At 37.0% G+C, this 17731-nt stretch overlaps 1 protein-coding gene and 2 long non-coding RNA genes across 9 annotated transcripts in view; 1 reads left to right on the top strand and 2 right to left on the bottom strand.

The window, feature by feature from the left end:
* Nucleotides 1-17731, top strand: part of LOC126921639 (uncharacterized) — a 67214-nt gene that overhangs the window by 10771 nt on the left and 38712 nt on the right. For 2 of the 4 annotated variants that reach the window (XR_007712485.1, XR_007712481.1), the window contains one exon: nt 3-2618. The exons of the other annotated variants lie outside the window; for them this stretch is intronic. This is a non-coding gene — a long non-coding RNA (uncharacterized LOC126921639). Of the gene's footprint in view, nt 1-2; nt 2619-17731 lie in introns of those variants that run through there. 4 annotated transcript variants of the gene reach the window in all.
* LOC126921616 (sodium/potassium-transporting ATPase subunit alpha) overlaps nt 1-17731 on the bottom strand; it is a 166439-nt gene that overhangs the window by 117128 nt on the left and 31580 nt on the right. The gene's annotated exons all lie outside the window — the stretch shown is intronic.
* On the bottom strand, nt 7763-13346 carry LOC126921654 (uncharacterized). Its single transcript, XR_007712500.1, has 2 exons — nt 9089-13346; nt 7763-8240 (listed from the first exon to the last, which is right to left on the bottom strand). It is a non-coding gene; the product is annotated as an uncharacterized LOC126921654 (long non-coding RNA).

The following is a 17731-nucleotide window of genomic DNA, read 5'->3' as shown; positions in this document are numbered from 1 at the left end:
AGTCATTTTATTCGACGATTCATTCGTTACCAATGCGACGCAATCCGCACTGAATAATGGCTACCACGTTCCTTCCTCGCATTCTTGAGAAGTATCGAGAGCCATGCTACTCCAAAGCGATAAATTAGTCGCTACAATCGGATGCCTGAAGCGGATCGTTCGTTTCTGGACAATGGCGCGAGGAAAATGAATGGCTGACACTGGCGACAATCGTCGCGTAAATACTCATCTAAATATTGAAATGCGAATACTGAATACCATATCGTACAAATATATCTTTTATTCGCCCTGTAATTCTCAGATACAGAGAAATTTATTTATCAATGCTTCTTCAGAAGATAACTTTTTTTTAAACAAAACATACGTAACGTTATGTAATCAGAATGAAAACAATTACACCACAGACGAATTAATACATCCAATTGAATAGGACAACGACATAGATCAATTTTTAGGTGAGGCATAGATTGAAATATTTGACAAATGTTTTTTCATTATGAGCTGCACAATTTAATAGTCTGGCAGATTAAATTCTCACACGACTCAGACTTCTCCTACAAAAAGGATTTCAATTATCCAGGCAGAAGTCAGTTTTTGTCCCACTTCTGTCCCTCCTTTTCCACTTAGAACCACCATTACCAGGCTGCGGATTTTTATGCAAATTCACATTTTTCAGAGTACAATTAGAAAGAAGTAGAACCTCGACAGGTTCAACTTGCGATTGTTCTAACCAACAAGTATCATAGAAAGTACTATTCTCTCAATACTTTACATATATTTTTTCATATTACGTACACTATGCAATCTTGCACTTTCAAATTTCCTATAAATGCATAAAAATCCGCAGTGTAACAATCACCATGAACACCAACCCTACGCATAGAAACGCTCAAACCATCAAAGAATCAATTCCACCATCAAACGATCACCATTGGGACACATCACGGAAGAAGAGGGTCTCGTTCTTACGCGCGTCTGTCCGTGGATTCGTTAAAGAGTTCCCGGTGTTGCTGGTACCAATATACACGTACACAGGCACACGTACAAACACAGATGATGCATTGTATGAGTGTGTGGTGACCGTGACTGTATCTGCGTCGGAGGAAGAGGCACATTACGTTCAATCTACCTCCGCTCCGCTCGACTCCTACTTCGCGTTCCGCACTCGTGATCTGCGATCCAAAGAGAGACAAAAACGCGGTCCAGTGACTCACACCCTCTGATATTCGACACGGTTTTACCACGGAACCGTCATCGCCCACGTCGTCATACCAAGCGTGTATTTCCGCGTTTGAAACTTTGCTTTGATACTCGCGAGCTTCGTTATGGTTGAACGTAGTTTGAACCACGTAGTTGAACGTAGTATGATTAATCGTGTCGTTGCATCGATAGTGGCACAATTAGAAACCTGTAAGTTTTAGAGCAGAGGCTTTTTAAAATCTACAAAGAAATCTTGGTCTTTTCAACGGCGTTATACGGCTGACTTATCGCAAGATACACCACTGTTCGTAAAAATAGTACAACCTTGCACTTGTAGAGTTACAAAACAACCGAAGAAGAGCCAATGCTGTTCTTAGACTAAGACCAGATTAATGGTAGTAGTAATTCATAGTCCATAAGTAATACTTTTGTCCTGTGACGTAAGAATGATGCAGTTATAAGTATATTTTATATTTGACGTGGTAGAAGTAGAAACATAATCTTCTATTCAATAAGGGCATATTTGAAATTGTTTGACTTGGACCACTATCGTTGCCAGGCAGAGATATAAACAGGTCTCGACATTCGTACAACGAAAGTATAAAGGAATACAGAAAATTGAGTGGTGAAAAATCAACATGGAAGACAAGCAAGTTCTCGTTCTGCACATGCGTGACATCCTATGAATGTGTCAGACAGGGACACTCTACTCATCTCTGTCTGTCTCGCAAGGACCACAACTTTGTTGCCTTTCCTGTTGATTTTTCGCGACTCAATTTTTGAGACGGCTCTCCCTAGCGAGTGTCGAGACCTGTTTACATAACCGTGGTTTGAACATGTTTGGAGACAGTTGTTGAAAGAATCTAAAAATTTTATTGTTGAGAGCTATTGAAACTGAATATGATTCGTATTGTAGATGGAAAGTATTCTGTTTGCTAAAGTTTGGTGATGTACAAAATGTTTCAAAGTTGGGACCGTAAGATTAATCATATAGTTAATTACATTTAATAGAATAATTTCTACAAAATAGAGGTTGCGTGGAAAGATGGAATTGGTATGCATGTTTAATATCGTTGTTTAATATCAAATTTTTAAAGATGTTTATTTAATCGAAATTATTTTTATTTTAAGATATTAGTTTAGGGTATTGATGGAATTGATATCGATGTTTGAACCTGTTGTTTTAAATTTAGTGAACAGATTTGATCGACAGAATTGACTGATATAATTCATGTAGAAAAGGGAATGTAAGATAAGGATGAAACTTATGTAGTTTGAAATTGTTGTAAAACATCTTAGAAACTTACATGAACAAACTTATCGTTTATATATATAATTTGCTAATATAATTTATACAAAAGAAAGGTCGATAATGAAGATGGAACTTGTATGAATAAACTTATAACTTAAATGTCTAATCGACTAACATAATTTATACAAGAGTTTAGAATAGGCATGGAATTCCTATTGATGTTTCAAGTTGTTTGACGATGTTTGTAAAAGTAAAATTTTTCACTAAAGTAGAATTCCTTGTATTTAATTTTGCGTCGTCCTGTAGTTAATTCTCAAAATTCCAGTTATACGATACGCAATAGGAATATACATGTGTCTTGAAATAGGACGTTGTTTCCATTGTTTCTGTCAGTTTCAATTTCGTTATACGTTTTATCAAGCGATCGTGTTTCAGCTCGATTCCATGTTTTTCATTGAAAAAAAACATTTTCATTCTACAACATAGTTTATGACACTCGTCTCTTTGATCTCTATCCCGTTGTCATCCTCCTCCTCCTCCTCCTCCCTTCTCCTCAGGAAAAAAGAGTCAGGATATAACCGTGTACCTACGTTTCACACAGCCGGCAGGCGGAGCAGTAAAAAGAATTCACGGAAACAACGATCGCGTGACACGCGCGTTGATAACACTGCCCACGTGGACATTCAATCTATGTCGTCTTTAATAGCAATGCCACTTGAAATTAACCTATAAACGAGAACTTTAAAACTGCTTTTTTTTACTGGAATTTAATCGTCCCAGAGCACACGAGGGAAAACATGACAAGTACAGTTTTTATTGGTTCTCTGATTTGAACGTTAATTTGAACCGAGAACAAGCTAGTAGATTGAAAGATGCAAGTCTTAACAATAACCGATAAGTTTTAGGTTTTAGTTTGGTCTTTAGTTGCAGAGCAAAGGTGCAATTATCAAGACAAGCTACGTTCTAACACACCCAATTTGTCTAACATAATCAACAGCAACGTTAAAGTAATTTTACGAGATATTTAACCTTCGATACTTAACATAGTGTTCAGTTCAACTTCAGTTATATTAATAGCAGCTCTTCCGTCTCTTCAAAAGCGATAACCGAAGAAAAATGATGCTCCTAAATAAATTACTGCCCGCAAGCAACTTTACGCTGGATAGTTTAACCTTTGAACTTGCGGTCTCAGTTAGGAAACAAAATTGCCGAAACGTTAACGAACTAGGGAATACGCGGGGTCAGAACACAGCGTATAGCTGATGAAATTCTCAACAGTTTTAGAAGAGAGGTAGCTCCGAAAGTCTAGCGCACCTGGTCTTATTGATTGCGTGTAACGTGATTGTACATTTTGAAAAGCACTGAGGTGCTGGCTTAGCTAGAAGCGAGCAGGTAGTGGGCGTATATGGATTCGACACGGGAACAATCAGTTAACTGGTTGAACGTTCGCGCTCGTGTACAGCCATGTTGTATGACACGACGGTTAGATGAAACATTAGGCGAACGTTAGGCGATGTTATAGCGGTACGTGAGAGAGTGGTACCGCCAGACCGTACGACTGTCAGCGATATTATACCTGGCGCTATTACGCGCCATTAAAGCACGTTAAGCAGCGTTCCCAAAGCGTTCATAAGGTCAGGTGTATGGAAATACGTAAAACGCTTCCACCTACATCAGAGGCCATAAAACGAGTGGCAGAAAAGCGGAATTTTTTTTAAATTACGTCGAGTGGAAGATTTTAAGTGTGTGGAATTACGCGCAGAATCATTCTCACATTCTATGAAGCGACGTGGCTTGAAAATTATGTATTCGTATTACTTGATCGTTTCTATGTTTCAAGAATTATTTTCTGCTTTTATCATCGGACTATTTTGCCAGATTTCGCGGCTTGCAGATTATTCGTCCGCTTATATATTTACATGTCCCGAGAATTGCTTCCTATCTGCATTTGAATCCTGCGCCATTCCACTATTTTGTCAAGTTCTGCCGCTTGAAACTTGCGTATTCACCTGCTTGTTCATTCGTACGTACCAAGAATTATCCTCTATCTTTAATAGCGTACTGATTCTATTTTGCATACGTTGCTCGTGATATTCTTAGAGAAGATTTTTCTGTATGTACTTTAAATAGATTTAAAAGTATGGCTAAATCTGTTTAATCTTTTAATAGTTACCCTTCAATCGGAAACTTCCTTTTTCCCAAATGGCTATCTTATAGTGGAAACACGAGGTAATCGAAGGATTGGAATTTATAATTCAAGAAAAGTCTGTGACGAAAATTCTTGTCACGAGACATTATTTAGCAGATTGTCTTCGTTGAACGGTAAAATAGAGGAGGATTACTTTGCATTTGGTCGATAGCTTCGTGTTCAGAGAAAGAAGCGCATACCATGGACGTGCACGAGAAGTGGAATTCAACCATTTGCCTTCGCAAAGATTTGGGATCCAATATTCCCTCTTTCAAGCAAATCCAGAACTGGCAAAAAATAAAAAGAAAAAATCGTTTTTCGCAAAAAAATGTATTTGGTAAATGGGATGGACTTTGAACCGACGTTATTCAAAAATAACATTTTTATCGCTCTGTTTACTTTCTATTTTTACTATATCGTTCGAAATGAAATCAGGAGATGAAATTTAAGATACAATTTCTACAATATCGACGTTACAACTATAATTAAAAACCTCTATGATTATGAAATCTAACAATAACAGAGAGAATAAAATAAAAATTAGTAAATTACTCGAAATAAAAAATTGTAATAAAGCTGATGAAACTTTAAGGACGTCTAATCGTATTTTAATAGCAACGAGTGTGTTAACAGGTTGACAGACAGATATTGTAACTATCGAACTACGAAACTATTGAAATTCTGTTCAGGAAAGTCGGTCGGTGAATCTTCGTTGACAGCTGAAACGCATCGACTGGATGGACCAGTTTTAAAAGTTTATTGCAGAACAAAAGGGAACTGTGGCTAGGTCCTAAGATGAGTTTCACGTAGTTTCGTTGTTCCAACGTCCGAAGTTACTTTCCTGCCGTTGTTTCTCGCTTTTCAGGAAATTTAAGTGTCCTCGAGGCAGACGTAATTTCAGAAAGAGCAATTTTCCTACATCTTTGTTTACTTGCCAACTTTTCAATTGCTGTTTTTTTTTTTTTTTTATTCAACATTACGAAAAACATCTTTGCAACCTGATAGCGCAAGATGCCTGATTTTATTATGCAAATAGCTGGGTCTTAAAGAGTATAATGGAATAAAGAAGTTTCTCTTGAACGTTAAAAAAGAACAAAGACGCCTCTCGTGTTTGAAACGAAAAAAAAGAAAAAAAAAAGAAATCATGGCCATGAAAAAAATATTATCATTAGAGAAGATAATATTATCGTTAGGTATATTTCCTCAAACAGAATTAAAAAAGAAGGAACGGCGAACATACAGGCGCAGAGGATAAACGCTAAAATATAAAAGCTGGATTTTACTAAAATTAAAAAGACAAACATTATGTTTGCCAGGCGAATGGTTAACTACACGATACAAATTTAAAAGAAAACAAGAAGAAGTATAATTCGTGCATCGGTAACAGGACTGGCATAATTCTTCGATGGAGCTAATCGTTGTTGAAAAATGACGTTTCCACGATGATAAATCATAGGATCATTTAAAGCGTCAGTGGCTTATGATGCCTGGGTAATTAATTAATCGCGCGACAGTCGCCGACGTGTTGTCGCAGCGGAGGATCCCGGAATTGCGACGGCGATTACGCGGACCTGTATCTCTAAATATTTATCGAAAAAAGAAAGAGAGCAGAGATAAAGGGGAAAAAGAAAGGAAGTGAGAAAATAAACGGACGGCTGGGATTAACAGTGAAGAATGCTCTTTTCACCGAGTATGAAAAGCTCTGTAGGTGTTCGTAATTTCAGAGAGAACGCCAGGCCTGCCTGTTCACAAAGTATCAAAAACGATGCGGACACGCTGGTGAACCAGTTCTTCTATGATGCGCCAGAAGTACTTTTGTACACCGGGTGTCTCGTTTCCACCTATTTCTCGCTCGCATCATACAGCACAATTTTTTATTATGTAATTTTACAATGTGCGTATGCTTATGATTATAAATTTTTTTAAAACGCGTTAGATCTCTTTAAAAATTCGTTTAAAATAGATTTCCTTGAAATTCATTGTATCATTTCGATTTGCGAATCGACAGAGGAACGCTAGAGAATCGTTAAAAATTCAAAGAAAAAACGCACTCGATATAAAGCAAAGCTCTTTTATGGCTTTTGAGAACGAAACGATTCGCGGGGATCCGTGCAAACGATCCAGTGGCGATATCTCCGCCGAGTGTCTAATTACTCTCTGTTCTTCAGTGGACGAAAAAAAGCACACGATTCGTGGAAAGCACTAGGACCGAATAGACTGAACAACCTCGAAACAGTTGGTTTCTCACTGTAATTACGAGCAGCTCAGTCGTCTACAATTCAGAGCAAACAAACGTTTATTATTGCCCGCCAGTCTCCACGTGTTTGCCTTCTGAAATAGCAACAATGTGACAACTAACCATAAAACGAATGATACGCGCGACAAAAGCATATTTGATCTATGTTACAAAGAACATAAACGGAATTAGAAAGGATATAGCGTATGTAATTTTTTCGGGTCGAGTCTCGTATCTGTCTAACACGTGAAGTGCATCGTGTTCATCGGAAAACTACTACAATTGTTTCGGCAAACCTGGAAATAAATTTCCAACGCTACCTACCTCGTGCGATCGTTTAAAATTTCATCTCGTCCTCGGAGTAATCTGCTCGAACAGACTTCGTTGATTACGCTTTAAACAATCTGCTTTCTACTCAGCGTCCGTTTTGAAAAATTAAATGTGACGCTGGATATAGAAGGTTGAAGCAGCCTGAATTTTGAAGTTGTTAGTTGGAGACTTCATGGAAATTAGTCAAATTAAATAGTCCAATTAATCTAAGAGGCCACTTACGCTCAATTCCCAAGTTTTAATTCAGAAATTCATTGAAAAATACGCGAAAGTAATTATGCGCGCGTATTATTCTGCAGAGAGGAATTTTTCTCGTTTTTAAACATCAGCGTTCTACAAATATACAAATTATACGATTCTGATTTCATACAGATCTTTCGAAATAATTATTTCAGCATTATACAAATTATTATAGCGAATAGAAAATTATAAAGAACGATGTAGATGTGTTTCTGATCTGTGAAAATGTAATAAAAGCAGGTACGTTTCTAAACTTTCATTTGTCTATCGATTATTAAATAATACACGAAACTACTAACACCGACACATAGAGAGATAAGATAGAAATGAGGTTTATTCAGTAAACAAGTACATAAGAATAATAATCCGAAGAGCGTTGTAAATGTTACGAATGTTCGTCTCGGATGAATCACATTTCCCAAGGTTAACGCATATTGAACCAATTTCTGTTGATGCAAAGATATATCAAGGGATCATCGATACTCAAACAAAGAGGGAACAGAAATCTTTTAATAAACCACTAACAATGCGTGACTCCAATAACACTTCATGTGACGAAGAGTGCCAGGGATCAATTAGATCAATTACAAATTGTTGCTTCTGTACTTGACGACGAAACGATACATAACTACTTGCACTTGTTCTCACAAAATTGATAACTAGTAAGTAGTATTACAAATTGTCAACTAGTCACTACCTTTCAACACATTAGTAACAATGATTTTTTGGGTATGATATATATACATCCATTTATTACTGTTGAGATTGACTGATAGAGGAACAAGTGGATGAATCTGTAATAAAAAAATATATTGAAATAAGTATAGGTATAAGTACAGGTATAGTGTGTGCTAATCGAGACCCTCACTCTCTCAGTGTTACAATACAATAGAATATATATTTATATTTATTCATATATTTATAGCAAAGGACATTAGCAAAAAAGTTAATCTTGTTGTATAGCTGTATATAGTTGTACGACTGAAGGCTACAAGAAACAGCAATAGAAATCTATTTATAGCTCTTCTGTTTCGAGACCTTGTAAGCGAAAACAAAATTTACATTCAAGGGCACAATAATATGGACCTCTTGTTATTTCGAATGTTTTTGTTTCATTAAATTCTATTCTCTTCGTAACAGCGTTGTTCAGGTCAGGGATATACAAAAGAAAAAAGGTGTAGAGTTTTTCTTGAAGTAATTATTTCAACAATTACTCTTGTAAGATAAAATTCAATTTCCTGAAATTATAATAAAACTTTAACTTTTTAATCGGCTGTATGCATAGATTTTCAAACCCCAGACTTCATATTTCAAATCTATCGTTGTAACAGCGACTAGATTTCATTTCGATGGATCGATCGGAGGAACATGCCGATTTTCTACCATTCAACCCCTCGACAACCCCTAATCAACCCCTAATCTCGCTTCTACGTGCCCGATAGATAGATAACTTAATAAACAGGTTTTTCGACGAGCATTGGTCGTTGAAAGGCAGGCGGAAACCATGGGAGAGCTCTAATTAACTCGAACAGATATCGCGTAATGGGACTCGAAATGGATTCAATTAAAGGAGAACGGTGTGGGAGGAATCGGGTGCTCGGTGGCCGGTTTCGTTTCGTCATTAATGAAAATTCGTAATTACGGTATTGCAGCGATGGTGATGAAACGCACGCTCCGTGGAGAACAGCTACTTGTAGATTATGTTGCAAGTTTAATTAGCAGTCGACGAGAGCGTCTGTCCGAAGCCTGGTCATACTACGTGTAACGGTGCAACACTCGTTAACCAACTTTATAACAGCCAATGCATCGCGTTCGTTGGATCAACGTAATCGCGATATCGCCGGGAATCAAGCCACGCCGATTTAATCGCCGGCTGTCAGGGTCCATGACGAATGTTTGCCAACCATTCTCAATAGAACGTTACGTCGCCTCTTGCTGGTTATTGTTCGTTGATGTTCGGTACAGGCCGGTTAACGTCGGTTGTTGGATCGTGATTGTGCGATACGATGCCGATAACACTGTGAACTGTTGCAATTTATCGTGCATTCAATTTGGAAATATTTATGATCGAGAGAGGAAGAGCAGTTTTTAATAGGTTTGGAGATACATACAGCGTAGGTGGAGATTTGAGGCTGTAAAATGTATAGAGAGGAGGACAATAAGCTTTAAGAGTAGGTGAACTTTAAATTATATTAAGTAACAAGTAATATTTCTTCCCAGACAATGAAGTTATATTTCAGTTACTCCTATTTCACACTATGCTTCTTAAATGTTTGCGCAAACCTCGGATTTATTAAGCTAACTCACGCAACGACTTCCAAGTAAACATATCCCGATCGAATCAGACAAGACGTAGCATCAGTGAAGCTTCTTTCAGGACGATACAGTTATTTTTCAATTACTCCTCTTTCGTACTATGCTGCTTAGATATTCGCACAATCCTGGGATTCGTCTATTCAAAACAGTAAACTAATTCACGCAACCACTCGAAAGTGGACGCAGCCTGTCCAAGTCGGACAAAACGAAGCATCAAATTTTCTGCTTTGAAGACAATGACGTTCCCTTCCGCGATATGTTTCTTAAATATTTGCACAAACTTCAGATTTTTCTATCTACAGACCGTCAATTAAAGATACGCGGTAACTCAAAAGTAAATACAGCCCGTGTCCAGTCAGACAAGAAAGGAAACAACACGCAAGACAAGCGTTGTATTTGATCGCGAGGTAAAATTTGTTTAAAGTCAATGCTTATGTAGATGCGAAAATATGACGATGAAAATCGCATGTAGAATTTTTAGAAGTCCAATAATATTTATAATAAATTGATAAGTTGCAAGCTATGGATTTCTATCGTAGAAACAGACTCTACGACTCTACGATTTTATACTATGCTGTGCACAGACCATAAACCTATCTATTCATTCACTGAACACACGCAACAATACGAAAGTAGATACAACTCGTACCAAGTCAGACGATACGAAGCATCGGTAAATCAATGGCGTGAACGAAAGGCGCGTTAATACAACCTCTCTGGATTCTAGCGGACGCAGTTTCTTGGCCCTGCTCCGAATCGCCTAATTAACAGCATCCTTTTATTTGGCACCTACTTACTCGACGCTGAAATTTACTCGACCACAGTCTCTATACGTGGCAGCAATATTTTCTCCGAGCTGTCTATCGGTGTTAACCGATCGATCCTCGAGAAACGCTATTTTTTGCATCATTACGGCTATCGGGACGGCGGGCCTCGTTTCTTTCCCTTCGATCGTGGAAAAACGCGCGATTGCATGATTGGCGAAACGTTTCATTAACGCGAGCCTGGACGATAACGAGGGGCTGGTGGATTGATAAGGGCGAACAGATCGCGAGAATTCCCTGATATATTAATAGAGATCGCGTCGTATCGGATAATCCAATGGTAATGCGAGTGAACCAACGAGAAATTAATTGAATCGAATGATAAGGCCGAGTTGTTTCAGTTTATCGAAAAGTATATCGAGATCGATTCTGATCGCCGATCTACATCGTGATTGAGGATGTAGTGCATGGGCTGTTTCATTTGGATTGCGTTTTGATAAATAACATTTAATATTCGGCAGAGCTAGACGTGGAAATTAATTTGGTTCAACGTATAATCTATATGCTCTATCTTTATCTATGAATTTAAAGTAATAGCAAATCATTTCGACAAAATAGGAAATTCTTTATCCGATGATAATTTGAAACGGCGAGAAAAATACACTTAATCGTGGGAAATAAAACGCCTTCGTCTAGTCTTGGAATTTGCGAATTTTTACATTCCGTTTTCGTTCTCGTTTCAACGATCAAATAACGATCCTTTCGTATTTGCCACAGACTTCAGAAATTTTCTGGCGATAAGAATATATGATTGCGTTCGAGGATGAACGAGCGAACGCAGCAGATTATGCTTTCTGTTCTGGATATAGCTTTTTCGTGCCACAAAATCTTTCACGCGTTAAAGATTAATCTGGTTTTACCTTAAGAATAGGAAACCATCCGTGTTTCTGCCAAGTTAAAAAAGATGGAAACGAGAAAAGTTAGTCGAGATAACGATCTTCTGCCGAATTTGCCGATGGTTTGCCATCTGCTCGCATTCCACGTCTAAATAAAATCCAATAGATACGTGGCAAGTTTAGACACGAGAAGGTTGCTGAGTTCGATTCCATCGAGAAATCTAAACATTTTGGTACAAGTGTGTTTAACCAGGGCGACGTCGCGCAATATGGGCAAAATGAGTTTCACATAGATTTCGTATAAATTTCCAAACAAGGTCACACGGATTTCAGAACTCTGGAAAACCTCAGGATCGACCAGTGACTCGCGCAACTTGGCATCCATGTTTCATGCTATTATGGAAGTTAGCACGTACCAGTCGTTAATTAAATAAACAAGCTCGCCAAAATTTATTGGCAAATTACGTGTATTGTACTCGTTTCGGTTAACCGAAAAAGAGCATAGCAAGGATACACGATAAAACATATTTTGATTTCAACAAGGTTAATATCAATCTCTCATGATCGAATTACAATCGATTTGCTTCACTCGACAATTGTCAAGTTAACTTTCGCTCCATGATTCTTACCATGGCATTAATCACATTTTTTAATAGATATTTTTGATCATTTCTTTAATAAATCGTTCTGACTCAATCGAGTGTCACATCGACCCCACCTAATGTTGGCCCTTTTACGATCGAATGTCCCTTCTGCTACGTGATAGAAATGTTGTTCGCTTATTATTGATGATAGAAATACACTGTTCTACTGAAAATTATTATAGAAATGCTGTAATGAAAATTATTCGAATAATTACTGAAATTTTAAAAACTACATTACGTTGTTTACGTGTAACATTGAGTATGGTAGGATTAAGCAAAACACCACACCTTTTATAATTCCAATGGCAATTTTACATAGAAGAAAATAAATATCTCCAAGTAATGTTTTTAAGTGAGATATTAGCGATTATTTAAAAACACGCTGATTATTCGAGAAATTTCTCGACTTCGAAACTCGATATTACAGGAGATGCAACGATTTCCCTTCCGCTTTACGCCGGAAGGACGGATTATTCACAAAGCAGCTGAAATTGATAATATATTAAACGAAAGGAAACCCGCGGAATAACTTCCATTCTGGAAGCCTCTGGAGGGGTGGAAATTTCATTGAATAATATATCTTGATCTTTAATAAAACAAACTATATAGAGGTTCTCCCAGTGCTCAACACAGAGCATTCAATGTAAAATGAGATTTCCACGCCATTCCGTGGTTCGATTCACAGGCGTCCCCGCGGAGAATTCAACGTCGTCAAGAAATCGAATAAAAGGAACACCCTGATAGTCACCTCGCTGAGAATTTCAGTCGGTTCAATTTCCCAACCTGAACCAATCAGCATCAACGTTTCGTTATTTAATCAAGTAATTCGAAGCTGTGTCGATTTATGTAACTCATTTATAAGGCTGCCCTTATGATTAAGGATTTGCTTACAATCACTCGAACGATACAGATTCTACGAATAAACTAATTCGTAGTTTTTGAAGCACAATGAAAAGAAAAGATTTTTCGCTAATTTTCTAACTTCGTAGCTTTTAATTTCGATGGTTGAAAAAAGGTATTTTTATATAAATAGTTGCAGGAGCAGATAACTATATTTTTTATTATATTATCTATTAATATTAATTGATATAAAGATATTAAGCCTTTTGAAAGTGGGTGATAATTTGAAGATGTTTCGTAATATTACTAAAATTACTATGTTTAACCTGGTCAATATTGGTCTGCGTAACTAATTTTTAAAATATTCAAGAAAAGAATAAAAACACATACTTAATTCCAAAATCAAATGAGAAGATAATCTTCATGTGAAATTCATTCACAATATTTTGAAAATAATTATTCTCCTGTAGAAGACCGAGAATGGTGATTTATTAGAAACATGATTTATTTTATTTTATTTTATTTTATTTTATCATTCATTTCACAGGGAGGAAATGTCCCTTTAGTGAAAAACAAAAGATGCATTGCAGGTGATGCAGGAGAGATAGTAAAACGTAAGATAAAAGATATAAGAAACAAATACTAACAATTAGGAAGAAGCTAAGATGTAGAATTAAGAAACAAGATAGAAAAGTTATAAATTTGTCTTAAGTACTACCTCAAAGATTCAATAGATAGACTAAATAAATCAATCTTGTGATGAACGAAATTAATGCAATTCATCGTCTTATTAAAACAACTATGGTATGTAGCCATAAATAGTGCGATGTTGCTCAATGTTTAACAGGAAGCAATTTCGCATTCTGCTGGAGGGTACGTTTATGAAGACTAAATGTACGATTGAGAGATAAATTATGGAACGTCCAAGACTCTGAGAATTTGACATACGAACATATTGGGTTGGCAGCTAAGTGATTGCGGATTTTGTCATTAGGTGGTATTGACACTTAGTTGCCAACCCAATAATATCGCATGACATGATTCGCTTAGCGAGTCGCGTTTGAAGATTCCAACTCCTATAACAATATCGTCGCAATTGTAGAAATTAAATGGTAAACGCAATAGCATCGAATCTTCAAATTTTATGTCGAATATCCTTGGTACGTAGACTAGGTGTCTTTATATTGACAGTAAGACGTTAAAAGTTCTTGCAAAGGAGGGACACAGATGGAGAAACTGGGTTAGACGACTTTACATCGTGTGAAAATTAATCGTGGAAATTTACCGAGTTGCCCCGGTTTAATTAGCCGCTTAAAGCAGCTTGCCAGGAAGAACTGGATAATTAAGGAGCGAATCTACAGCTGCGGAAAGAACGAGCCGGACTCCGTTCGGTTATCAGAGTTAATCCCTGACGACTGTCTCCGTATTCTGCGGAGGTTTTGTGTTTCTCGCGCCCTGGCTAGGAGTGGCGCTATAATTTGGAAAAGCGGGCCAAGCTGAATTTGGACTACGTACACGACTATATCTAATGATTGATGATACTTCAAGTGCTGAAAGAACATATCCAAACAGCGAAGATATTTGTAACAAATTAGAAAAGAATATTATTATATAGGAAGAGAATTGTCTGCTATTTAGTAAAGTTCTGTCCATAGTAATATACCTTCTGTTAGTGTTTGCATAGGATGTTTAATTCCACTACGTTCTTTGGGTCATTTTAGACCTGATTATATCTTTCTATCGTTGAAAGGTGTTTCTAGTTCGGGCAAAATATCTAAGAAAATCTCGTTGGCGTGCGCGACTTCTCGTTCCAATTTTACGTTGGACAACTTCTTAGAACGTTACATGTGTTTTTCGTTTGCGAAAATAAGAGGAAGAATTAAATAACGTAATAACGTTTGTACGTTGACGAGTGGAGGAACTATGATCGTAATATTTCTGAAAATAGTATACCTATGTATATTCCACGTTGCAAGGAGATCAACGTAGTTTCTCGCGAGAACTACGGCAGAAGAGAACCAGATGACGCGTTCTCGATCCAGAAAACCACCTTCCAGTCCCTCTTTGTTCGTCGCCACTTTACTCGCTGTCCACGGCCAGTATAAGTTCTCGCCCACTTGCACCGAGCAAATGGAAACCTCTTTGTGCGGTTTCCCGGCCGCGATTCTGCCACTTTGTGACCGCAACGAAATTGAACGCGATTCGCGGAGAAAAGGAAGGGAAAAAAAAGGAGATCGTTTACGACGATGTTACAGGCAGAAACGGCGTCATTAAGGCGACAAGAATTGCGATAGGCGCTGGTCCGCGTGAAATACACGCGGTACTCGCGGCTTCGTTTAACGCTTGTTCGGTTAATCCGCTGGAAGAATCATTTGGTGATAAATCTTGGAGATATGCATGTGGAGAAGGAGCAAGTTCCCGGTAAATTGTTTTCCGGGATTTATGGAGGAATTTGTTCTTGACTGAGGTTTTCAGCAATTTAATTGCGAGAACTGCGTCGTATTTAGATTTTTGATATGACAGTTTAGTAATGATAATTTGGTAATTAATAGCTTTAGTTATTGGTTCATCGAATTATGGGATGAGTAATGATGGGTCTATAACGTCAGCGAGAGCTTCGAATTACGTTAACAGAACGATCTCACGATGACAAAACCATCCTCACACTCTAATTAATCTCCAATATTAATTTCCATATTATACATTCCCATTTTCTCGCAAACTTCAGATCGCGTTACGTTAAATGATAAATCATACTTCTCTCAATAGCGTCAAGTCGTCTTTCAATTACTCATATTCACACTGTGCTTCTTGAATGTTTGCTCAAACTCCGGATCTGCCCATTCCGAACGTTAACTTACTACACGCAACAACTCGAAAGTAGATACGGCCAGTATCAAGTCAGACAAGTCCGAGTGTAAAGAAACAGCAAGAGCGGGAACTTTTCAGGCGTTCGCACACTTGCTTTTTGATTGACAATTTATAGAGAATGATAGGATCGGCCAAGGAATTAGTGTGGATTTTAACATACAGATGAAAGTTTATTTCTTTATAAAAGCAAATGTCTTTATTCAATAATGCATTGTCCATTTTTATTTGCAATCTTTTACCGTCTTTTGAGTAGTTTCATAACGTATGTGCTGTTTAATGTCTCATGAAATTATTGACCAACTTACTAATATTTAAACTGAGCTGAACTGAATAATTTATTAATCAATGATATAGTAACACTACACTTTACAGATATATAATTTTTATTCTACTTGTAAACTATCTAAACCTAATATTAATTCAGCATAAACTGCACTAAGTTTCATTATTTTTATTTCGCAATTCGTTCATTAAAGCTAAATCAAACCCTAATCCACGCCACATGTTGAACCTTTTTAATATTGTTTATTAAATGTTCTCTAATTTTTTTGTTATTTGACCATTTTATTAGTCACTATTAAATTGATCTTCTTTCTCAACTGTTTACTGCTTACTTCCTGTAACTCAGTTTGCGTTTATATAATTAGCTTTATGTCAATTAAGTACAGATTTACTTTCAATACCTAAAATTGTTTACGATACTCTTGTAACGATATTTTACTGTTAAACAGCCAGTTTTAATATATTGAAGGATTGAAGAATTATTTGAAAAACATCCAGAGACACCAATTAAAATAATGTACTAGCAATAATATCAACTGCAGAAGCAGCTTCTTATAAAAGTACGATTTTATGTCGAATAAGATGAGATGTGAAGTCAGTCAGCTTTTAATTTATTGGAATCAATTGCAGAACTCTACTAGGTAAACACGTTCGGTTTTCGCGAGACCAAAGTTCTTTCAAAAATCGTTCAGCGATTATTGATTACAGGCAGGATTCCAGGAAACGCGTGTACCCTTGAATTTTACTTTCCTCCGGTGTTTTACGAACCGTTCAATTCGTTCAATTTCTCCTGGAACGAATCGCCTACCGGCTGTCCAACGACATTTGTCTCTCGTCCATAAAGCGGCCCGTAAATAAAGCGATCGCTTCAATATCGCGATAGGAGTAGGAGTAACGATATCTTTTAGAACGGTGAGATTTAAATAAAGACTCGAAAGCTGGAGAAGATTTAACGGGTCGAAGGGCCTCTATTTGCAAAGATCACGCCCTTTTGATATATTCTCACCTTTCCAAGGGAAATATTCGATTGTTACACGTTTATCATTCGATGAAATCTTTACGATCGCTTTTACCAGCATCACGATTCGCAGACGATGTTCCATCGTCCGATTTCTTTTGGAAAAAGATCGAAGAAGTGTCGAAGAGAAAGGAAAAGTTTGAGAAAAATTGGGAGAATAACGTCAGCGTTATCCGGCTCTTTCGTTTGGAACAAATGAAATTTGTCTTTCCGATCGCCAGATGATTTATAATTGGCAATTGGGATTTTACTTGCTATTCGAAAAATGTTTTCCGACGCGTAAAGCGTACGTTTACACAAATTTATATTTTTATGAACATGCATGATCGAACACTACCTAAAATATCGACCATACGAACGAATATCCACCGTTGCAAATAATTGAAACTAACGTGATAGAAAGTAAAAGACAGTACATCGCTAACCAATTATCACACATGTAATTGTACAATATTATCTTCCGCGTGCTATATTTTCATAGTTGAAATTTCATCATCCTACAAATAATATAAAATTGAAAACGAAATTAAGGACGTTTCATGAAAAATATTTCAGACCAATAGCAAATGATTCAACATAGAAAATCAATTATCAGCAGGTACCTATTTATTATCACCCAATATAAATACCAAAAAAAAAAAAACAAAAAGAAAA

Source organism: Bombus affinis, chromosome 11 (assembly GCF_024516045.1).
Source record: "Bombus affinis isolate iyBomAffi1 chromosome 11, iyBomAffi1.2, whole genome shotgun sequence".
NCBI classification, from domain to species: Eukaryota; Metazoa; Arthropoda; class Insecta; order Hymenoptera; family Apidae; genus Bombus; species Bombus affinis.
This window is presented reverse-complemented; position numbering and strand designations above follow the sequence as displayed.